The sequence below is a fragment of the Cornus florida genome, unplaced genomic scaffold, assembly GCF_030987335.1.
Source record: "Cornus florida cultivar Cherokee Brave unplaced genomic scaffold, ASM3098733v1 CherokeeBrave_3.0.0_Hap2_Chr01, whole genome shotgun sequence".
In the NCBI taxonomy this organism is placed as follows: Eukaryota; Viridiplantae; Streptophyta; class Magnoliopsida; order Cornales; family Cornaceae; genus Cornus; species Cornus florida.
The window spans coordinates 57680340-57688804 of NW_026775571.1; the positions used below are offsets into that span (position 1 = coordinate 57680340).

The window sequence follows — 8465 nt, forward strand, 5'->3', positions numbered from 1 at the left end:
TTTTAGTAGCAATCGCCGGAGAACTTGGGAAAATGACGGTGGAATGCTAAAGACAAGTTCTAATCCTAACTCTATTCCTTTGGCTCGTGTTCTTTGCATGTCTAATGCAACTCTAGGAATATATAAGGATTAAAATTAAATTAGTTTTCATGTTTCTGTTGTTTTAAACTGAACGTAGTCATGAGTTGTATACTGCTTGTTTTATATTTTTTCATATGTAACTCATACGCTAATTCATGTAAATTGATGTATAATTCATGTAAATTGATATATAAAGATTTTAGTTTAGTCTGGAACACATTGAAAAAACATTAAGTTAGGTTTGAGTTTCAGGGTTGATTTACTTAAACAGTAAGCATTAAGGAACTGTAAATTGCTCCTTTTGCATCCTTATTGCACAGTTCAGGTTTTAATTGTTGACGATTACTAAACAAAGGGTTTAATTGATTCTAGAACACAATGGACTTAGTATTAGACACCTAGGAGCTTTGGGAATGGAGGACAGATGATCAGAAAGTCAAAAAACAACTGGCGTTGGAGAAGACGGAAGCTGGGAAGAGTGGAGGCGGGTCCACCCTTCAATGGAGGCGGATCCATTGAAGTGAAGTCGGCTCCACACTTTAGTAGAGGTGGCTCCAAAAGGGTGAAGGCGGCTCCACTTGTTTTTGGAGCCTGCTCCATTGTTTTCTTCAGTTATTTTTTATTTTTTATTTTTATTTTTCTGCGATGTTTCAGCAAGGTTAGGCTACTGTGTATGGATTTTTGGGGTTTCAGACTTCAGTTAGCGACTGTGATGGTGGGTTTTAGTTGGTTTAGAAGTGCAGGTTAAGGCACAGAAGGTGGTGTTCAGTTTTACATTGTTAGAAATTTGAATAAAAGAAATTGTTTAACAACTTGCAAATACTGAATTTAACTTTGGATTTTGAAACTGCCGGGACTTATTTTAGCAATGTTCTGTCCAGGATTATTTGTCTTTAATTATGTATCAATGATGTAAAATAAGCATGTCAAATTCTATATGTTTGTTATGCTTAGGGAGGATTAATTGATATGCAGATTTTTATTATCTCGCATCAATTGTTGGATTGGTATGGTATGAGCATGGTAGTTTATCTATTTCTTTTATTATGCTCGTCATGGAATTAATTGATGTATCTCCTTACTTAGATGTATCAATTACTGGAATAAGCATGTCAATTTTATGTGTCCCTACTTATGCTTAATATGGATCAATTGATAGTTACGTGTATTAATTGTTGTATCAACTGTTGGATGGTTGGATTATATGCACCGGTATGGGACGGTGGCATACTAGGTTTGGATTAGTTCAAATTGCTAAGTCCCACTTATATTGGAATAAGGGAACGGATTATATAAATGAAATCCTACTTATAATTAAGTCAAATAAGTTGCACAAGCTAAATGATTAATTCGATTACTTGCTATTTATGTTAAGTCAAAAAAGCTGCACAAGCTGAATGACTAACTGGACTTACTTTGGATGGATATGATGGACTTTAAATATATTTTTATGGTACCGTGATATGAGCTTGAGTCTCAAAGTCGTTGGTTAGGGAGCGTATATGCAGTAGGATGCGTAGCTGGATATGCTAGGTTGAGGTATATCTTGTTAGGCTTGGGTACTCATGCCCACTCAGGTGTACTTTACATGTTGCCGTCTACTCAGGTTGAGACCCCCTGCATAGTCCAGTGAGAGTCTTGTAGTGTGGATATATAAATATATACGGACTATATAGATATTGTTGAGTTAGTTAGAATATATATGCGTATCGAGTCTCTGCTTGGATTGTAGCAGGATAGAACTTGTTCGTGGGCCTGACCCACTTCTATTTTTCAGGTACTCGTCAGTTCCAGACTTAGACCTGATCGTGCTGAGCAGAGATTTCTATTCACTCTTACGACGACGTAGGACTTCTCTCTATGGTTTCATTTTGGATGTTTTTATTTATTTATACTTTAGTTTGGATTTTTGTATTAAGGGTCCAATGGATGGATTCCCGAGTTGTACTCTTGGAAGTTTTGGGAAGGAATAGATTATTTATTTATTGGTTGAGGATTTTTATAATTAGTATTTCTTTCAGCTTTATTCTACTTCATATTTCATTTTATATTCTGTGTTCGTTTTAAAATACTTAAATTGTTTGATATTCCCTCGGGTTTAGGCTTGGGCCTAATCAACCTGTGTCTCGGATCCGAGGGGTATCACACCTGCGCCCGCGGGCGCCCGCTATTTCATAGACAAGTGAGTATATGTCTGCATTATTTCCTTCAAGGTTGTCCCCTTGACCCATTGTGTGGTCCTGAATTCTCCTAGGGATGTTAGGGCTCGAAAATGGAGGGAAAATGAGATTTTTTTGGCTAGATAGGGGTTTTGTGGCTATTGTTTTGGGGGATCTCACATTTTTAGCAAGCTATAGAAAGAGAAATATTAGAAGGTGAGGGTTTTATGTGTTCTTGAGCTCTAGGTGCGAAAATGGAAGGGCTCCTCACCATTTCTCCTTCCTTTCTTGCATCCATGAGCAACTAACTCCCTATCTAGGGAGGTGATGAAGCCCTCTCTAGTAAGCATGTTCTAGTCTTGGTTTATTTTGGGGAAAATAATGTATATATGTGATTATTTCATAATCTAGAGGTTACACTTGATGTAATGAACCTAAATTCTTATAAATGATTGTGTTGAATCTATTATCTTGTCTTAGATCATATTTTCTCATGATTGTATGCCTAGCATTTTCATAGTGATAATGGAAATGAGATTGTGGAATGTTTTAATGGCATATTGTTGGAGAACCTTGATAGTCCATGGCTTAGGTCCTTCCTTTGATGTTCTATGCTTGATTTCTAGCTTCATGTGCTTTCATTATTTGATTAAGGGCTTGATAATCTCTAGCTTAGTGAGCATGTCTAAGGCTACACCCTAGTTTAGGTAGTTTAAACATATGAAACTTTGATAGGTTATTCTTGCCTTTTGATTTAATGAACTTTTTGAAGATAATGTAGCAACCATGTGTTGCTACATATCATGACCACTATATATATTGTTTTCCCATGTGAATCTTATTCTAGCATGTTTATAGGGTAGGTAGTGGATTCACTTCCCTAGTCCTCTTTACCTAGATTTTTTTCCTCTAAATTTCCAGCAAATTCTCGTTTTATGCAATTTTAATTCCTAATTCTAATGACAAACCAATCAAAACTCTATACCCCTTTCATCAAGCTAAAAGTAATTTTACAATCTTGGTTGCCATAGACTAGCAATCCCTGTGGTTCGACTTACCCGAACAATAGCCCTATTTTACAATGATTTGTACTATTGCAAAGGGTTAATTTATTATAGATCGAATCTTAACCAATCAATTTTTGGCACCGTTGCCTGGGATTGCAAACGGTTTTGTAACCGAGGTTTTAGGATTAACTTTGGTTTGATTGTGAATATTATGTTCTTGTAGATATTTTCTTGTCGGTTTTGATTATAGGGACTCAAGGCTTACAGAGGGAAGTTAGCAAATTTGTAACTCTAGACGACTTCAGGTAAGTTTTCGAAGTTCTAGTTTCAAAGTTGTGAATATATTGCATGTGGCTAAACTAGAGATATTTAATTATGAAGCCCTTGTCGAGGCTATTATTGTTTTATTGTTGTACAAAGCATCGGTCCGTGTCGTGGCCATTTACTTTCTATCTTGTTGATAATTGAGGAGAAAGGGAACATCATATGTGGAGGTTATGGTGCTGAATTGTTGTGTTAATTGTGTTGTGTGTTGTTGATGTTTGGTCGTCGGTCATTCTCCCTGCCAACTCTTGAATCGCCTATTGACATAAATTTGCTTGAAAGGACTCTTAGAAGAAACCTTAGGGAATCTGAAAATATAAGAGGAATTGAATTAGAAATTAATACAATGGCCGGAAATGAAGGAAATATCAGGAATGAGGAAATTAATAATGATAGGGCCAAAATTCTAAATATTGTTCTTATGACTCTTAGGGACCACTTCATCCCTACAACTTATGCCTCTCCCTCTTGCATAGTGATGTCGAACATCGAGGCAGCCCAATATGAGATCAAATCTAGCACCATTCAAATGCTTCCATCATTTCATAGCTTTGAGAATGAATACCCCTATAAGCATCTTGATGAGTTCATTGAAATCTGTTCTACCATCAAGCTTAGGGGCTTCCCTGAAAATGCTCTCCGTTTGCATCTCTTTCCATTCGCCTTAAAAGATAGGGCAAAATATTGGTTGAACTCCTTTGCTGCAAATTCCATCACTACATGGGCTCAATTGCAACAAGAATTCTTAAAAAAGTACTATCCAGTGAGTAAAACCAATCTAATGAAGCATTCCATTCTTAGCTTTTCACAAAGCGATGGGGAACAACTCCATGAGACTTAGGAAAGACTACAAGATCTCCTTAGGAAATGTCCGCACCATGATGAGCACTGAAAAGTGCGCATTTAAACCCCTTAAGTTTAGGTATTCTAGGACCTTTATCTATCTTATTTTCCCACTTTAGATTGATTTTGTATTATTTCCATTTTCTGGTACTTATCCCCAAAATGAGCTAACTCAGCTAAATAAGAGCATAATTGAAGCAATCTTGAGATGAATTAAAGAAAGGAGCAAAGTGGGAGCAAAAGGAAGCAAGTGGTGGAAATTCAGCAAGTTTGATCGATCTCAGCAAATATTCGATCGATCAAAAGTTCATCGATCTCAGCATTCCAAGATGGATCTAAGCTCTTTTGTCCTCATTTAAAGATCCCACAAAGTTCAATCGATCCAACTTAATTCTGATCGATTGAAAAGATTCCATCGTATCCACTTGTACTACCCTACCTACCACATTTGTCTCTTTCCCAAAAATATCTTCAAAATATCTCAGATTTGTTTTTATCCAAAAAAGCGCCGCAATAGAGGATCGATCTAGCTTAAATTCGATAAATCTCAACCATGTTCGATCGATCTCACCACAAGTTCGATCGATCGAACTCTCCAAATCCCGAGAAAATCCAAATTCCAGCTCATTAAAAGTTCTTTCATATCCAATCATTGGAAAGAATATTGGTATACGAGCCCAGCTCATTTGGGGTGATATTTTGGCTTACCTATTTAAGGAATATGAGCCACTTTTTGAGATATACTTAATATACTTTAGAATAGAGAGGATGCACAATTTTCATATTCTTAGTAAAGAAAAAAAGAAAGGAGGAGGCTAGAGGCATAAGCTTGGACTTCTTCTATCAACCAAGAAGAGGAGTAATCTCTACCATAGAGTTAGCCCTTGAGGGTTGGAGGACACCATCCATGAGTGGCTAGACATCCTTTTGGGGCTAGAGTTAGCCCTAAGCATACTTTCTACATCTTGATTTATGTATTTTTGAGGGGATTTGTATTGTAATACATGTTTTGACACTTATATATATATAGATCTTGTTTATTTAATGATTTGTGTGGTTTAATACTTCCAATTGATCATTTTATTCTATCCATATGTCTATGTATGCTAGAATAGATGTTCATGTGTTTATCTCTATTTCTTGTGTTAGTGATGCATGTCTATGTGTATTAATGCTATAGATCTAGAGATTGTCAAGACATAGTGCCTAATGGAATGTTATTGTGGTTCATTTGATGGTTCATACTCATTTCTTGATGGATTGTACCTCTCCCTTAGTTTAATTAGTCTAATTTCATGTCATTAGCTTAATTGTAGTGTAGTTGTAGTTTAGGTGTTAAATGGGAGGACAATCCATGATTGTTGTTTGATGTTCCATACTTATGAAAGCAAGTAACATATATCTCTAACCTTATGATGTGTTTGGATTGTGACCTTAAAGCAATGATTAATGGCTTAATTTTATATATTGTGCTATCCACCATTTTGCTTAGACAATATATACTTAATTTGTCATCCATGCTTGTTGAAACAACCACACACACACACTATGTTGCAGTACATGTTTTTCCCCTCATTAATCATTTATTATGGGTGTAGAAAAGCTATGCTTAGTGGTGATCTCTAAACCCCAAGATCTCTTTCTTATTTTCTCTCCATTACATTTAATTGCCTACTTTAGTTTAAATTGCATCTTAATGTAATTCAACAACCAACCAATCTTTTGATCACTCGACCTACTAACCCTAATCTTGATTCCTCAACCTAGTACGACCCACCATTCCCTTGGGACGATCCCTACTTGCCCTAACTATATTTTTAGTGAAAGGTAGTAATGGCAATTTCTAAATGTAAAACTTTGCCACATTCATTATAGCTCTACACCATTATCTTTTGGTGCACAAATTATGGGTTTGGGTTGACGCCCCGAGCCACACCAAGTTTTTGGCGCCGTTGCCGGGGATTGATTGAAGGCAACGTCGTATTTGTGGAATCAATTAGGAATTAGTACTCTTTTGATCGTGTCTTTACTTTGTTTTCATTTTGGTTTCTTATTGTGTTGGTTCTTGTTTGACTAGGTGCATTGAAAAGAAGGTGAGCAAAGGAGCATTTCAAGCAAGAAGCTAAGCAAAAGCAAAGGAAAAAGGCTAAAAATCTAAAAAATTTGCAAGGCTAAAAATTAAAAATTGAATTGAAGTGCTAAAGGACCCTTTGTGAGCTCTTTCTTAACTCAGTCTCTAGTTAAATCGTCGGACCGCGTGGAGGCTTATATTTCAATTCTTAGATAAATCGTAAGCCCACGTGGCGGCAATTTATCTTTTCTTGCATATTGTTGATAGCATGGGAGTATGGGAACATTGTTTGTGGAGGAAGTTTGTTGATTGTTGATTTATTGCGAAGGTAAAGTGTTTGTTCATTACTTGTTGCTTGTTGTGTTGCATTGTGCATGCATGGTCGTAGATCATTATAACCCACTCTTGTCCCTCTAAATTTTCATCTTGAATCCGTTGTTCGAAACCCTAGGAGAAGAGGAAGTTCTAGTCAATCCATTTCATTAATGGAATGACATAATGAGGACCATGTGGAGGACCTTAGTCACATAGACCAACAAGGCATCCTCCACTCCAATGTGCATCATGATAACCTGCAAGTACCATTAGGCATGCCGAGGCCATTCGTTCATCCACCACAACAACAAGGCCAAGTTCCATTGGGAATGCCAAGGCCAATCTATGCTCCACCACCTCCCATCATTCAAGGCAATCAAGGTGCCCATGTTGCACTTCTAATTGCTAATCCTCCCCTTGCTTTAAGAGATCACTATGTGCCTAATGAATACAATGCACATGCATTCAATTGCCACCATTTAAAGCACACCACTAAAAGATCAAACCACAAACCATTCAAATGCTTCTTAATTATCATGGACTTCCAAGTAAAGAACCCTATAAGCATTTAGATGAGTTTCTTGAAGTATGTTCCACCGTGAGATACACGGACATGCCGGAAGAGGCTTTAAGGCTTAAACTTGTTTCATTCACCTTTAAAGACAAGGCAAAATATTGGTTTAACAATCTTAGAACTTTTTCAATTACTTCTTGGGCAGAAATGCAACAAGAGTTCTTGAAGAAGTACTATCCGGTTTCTAAGACCAATGATATGAGAACCTCAATTCGAGAGTTTTCACACGGGGATGGGGAAACGTTCCATGAGGCATGGGAAAGATTCAATGAATTGCTTAGGAAGTGTCCACATCATGACATGCCCAAATGGCAATTAGTTCAATATTTCTTCGAGAGCTTATCGGATAATTACAAGGGCATGGTTGATGCTTCCATGGGTGGCTCTTACATTGATAGGCATGAGGATGACGTGTGGCGTCTTTATAAGAGCATGAGTGAGAATTCTTTGCATCAAACTTTATCTTCTAAGAATGGTAGGAATTTAAGTGGAAAGAAGAGTGTTGGCTTACATCAAGTCGACCATTCTAATGAAATAGCCGCCGAGATGAAATCCTTATCTCAAAGGTTTGATCAATTCTTGATCAACCAAAACTTGGCAAATCAAGTATCTTCCATCCCTAACCATTCCCATCATGCATCCAATGAGACATGTATGACTTGTTCAAGTGTTTTACATTCTACTTCCAATTGTCCTCGTGGACATGTGCAAAATGAGCATCATGAACAAGTCAATGCAGCTTTTGTTAATCAAGGGAACAACCCTTATGGCAATCATTATAATCCTAGTTGGAGGAATCACCCGAATTTCTCTTGAAGAAACCAAGGGGAAAGCTCAAACCCTTCCCAAGGTGGTTTCCAAGGGAAATATGTTCCACCTCCAATGCAAAGCCAAGGTTTCTAAGGATATAGACCATATCAATCATAAGGAAATCAATTTTCTAATTCTTATTTTCCTAATCAACCATCATATTCTCAAGGAAATGCTAGGAGTCCCGCTTTTGAAGAGAAAGTTTTGATCGCTCTAGGCACTTTAGAGGCGAACACTCAATTGCTTCATTCTCATTCTCAATCTATTGCTAACCTAGAAAT

The 8465-nt window shown here is 37.0% G+C and overlaps 1 pseudogene; it reads right to left on the minus strand.

Moving 5' to 3' along the window:
• Positions 1 to 7577: 7577 nt before the first annotated feature.
• On the minus strand, positions 7578 to 7676 carry LOC132283045 (small nucleolar RNA R71; annotated as a pseudogene).
• Between the last annotated feature and the right edge of the window lie 789 nt (positions 7677 to 8465).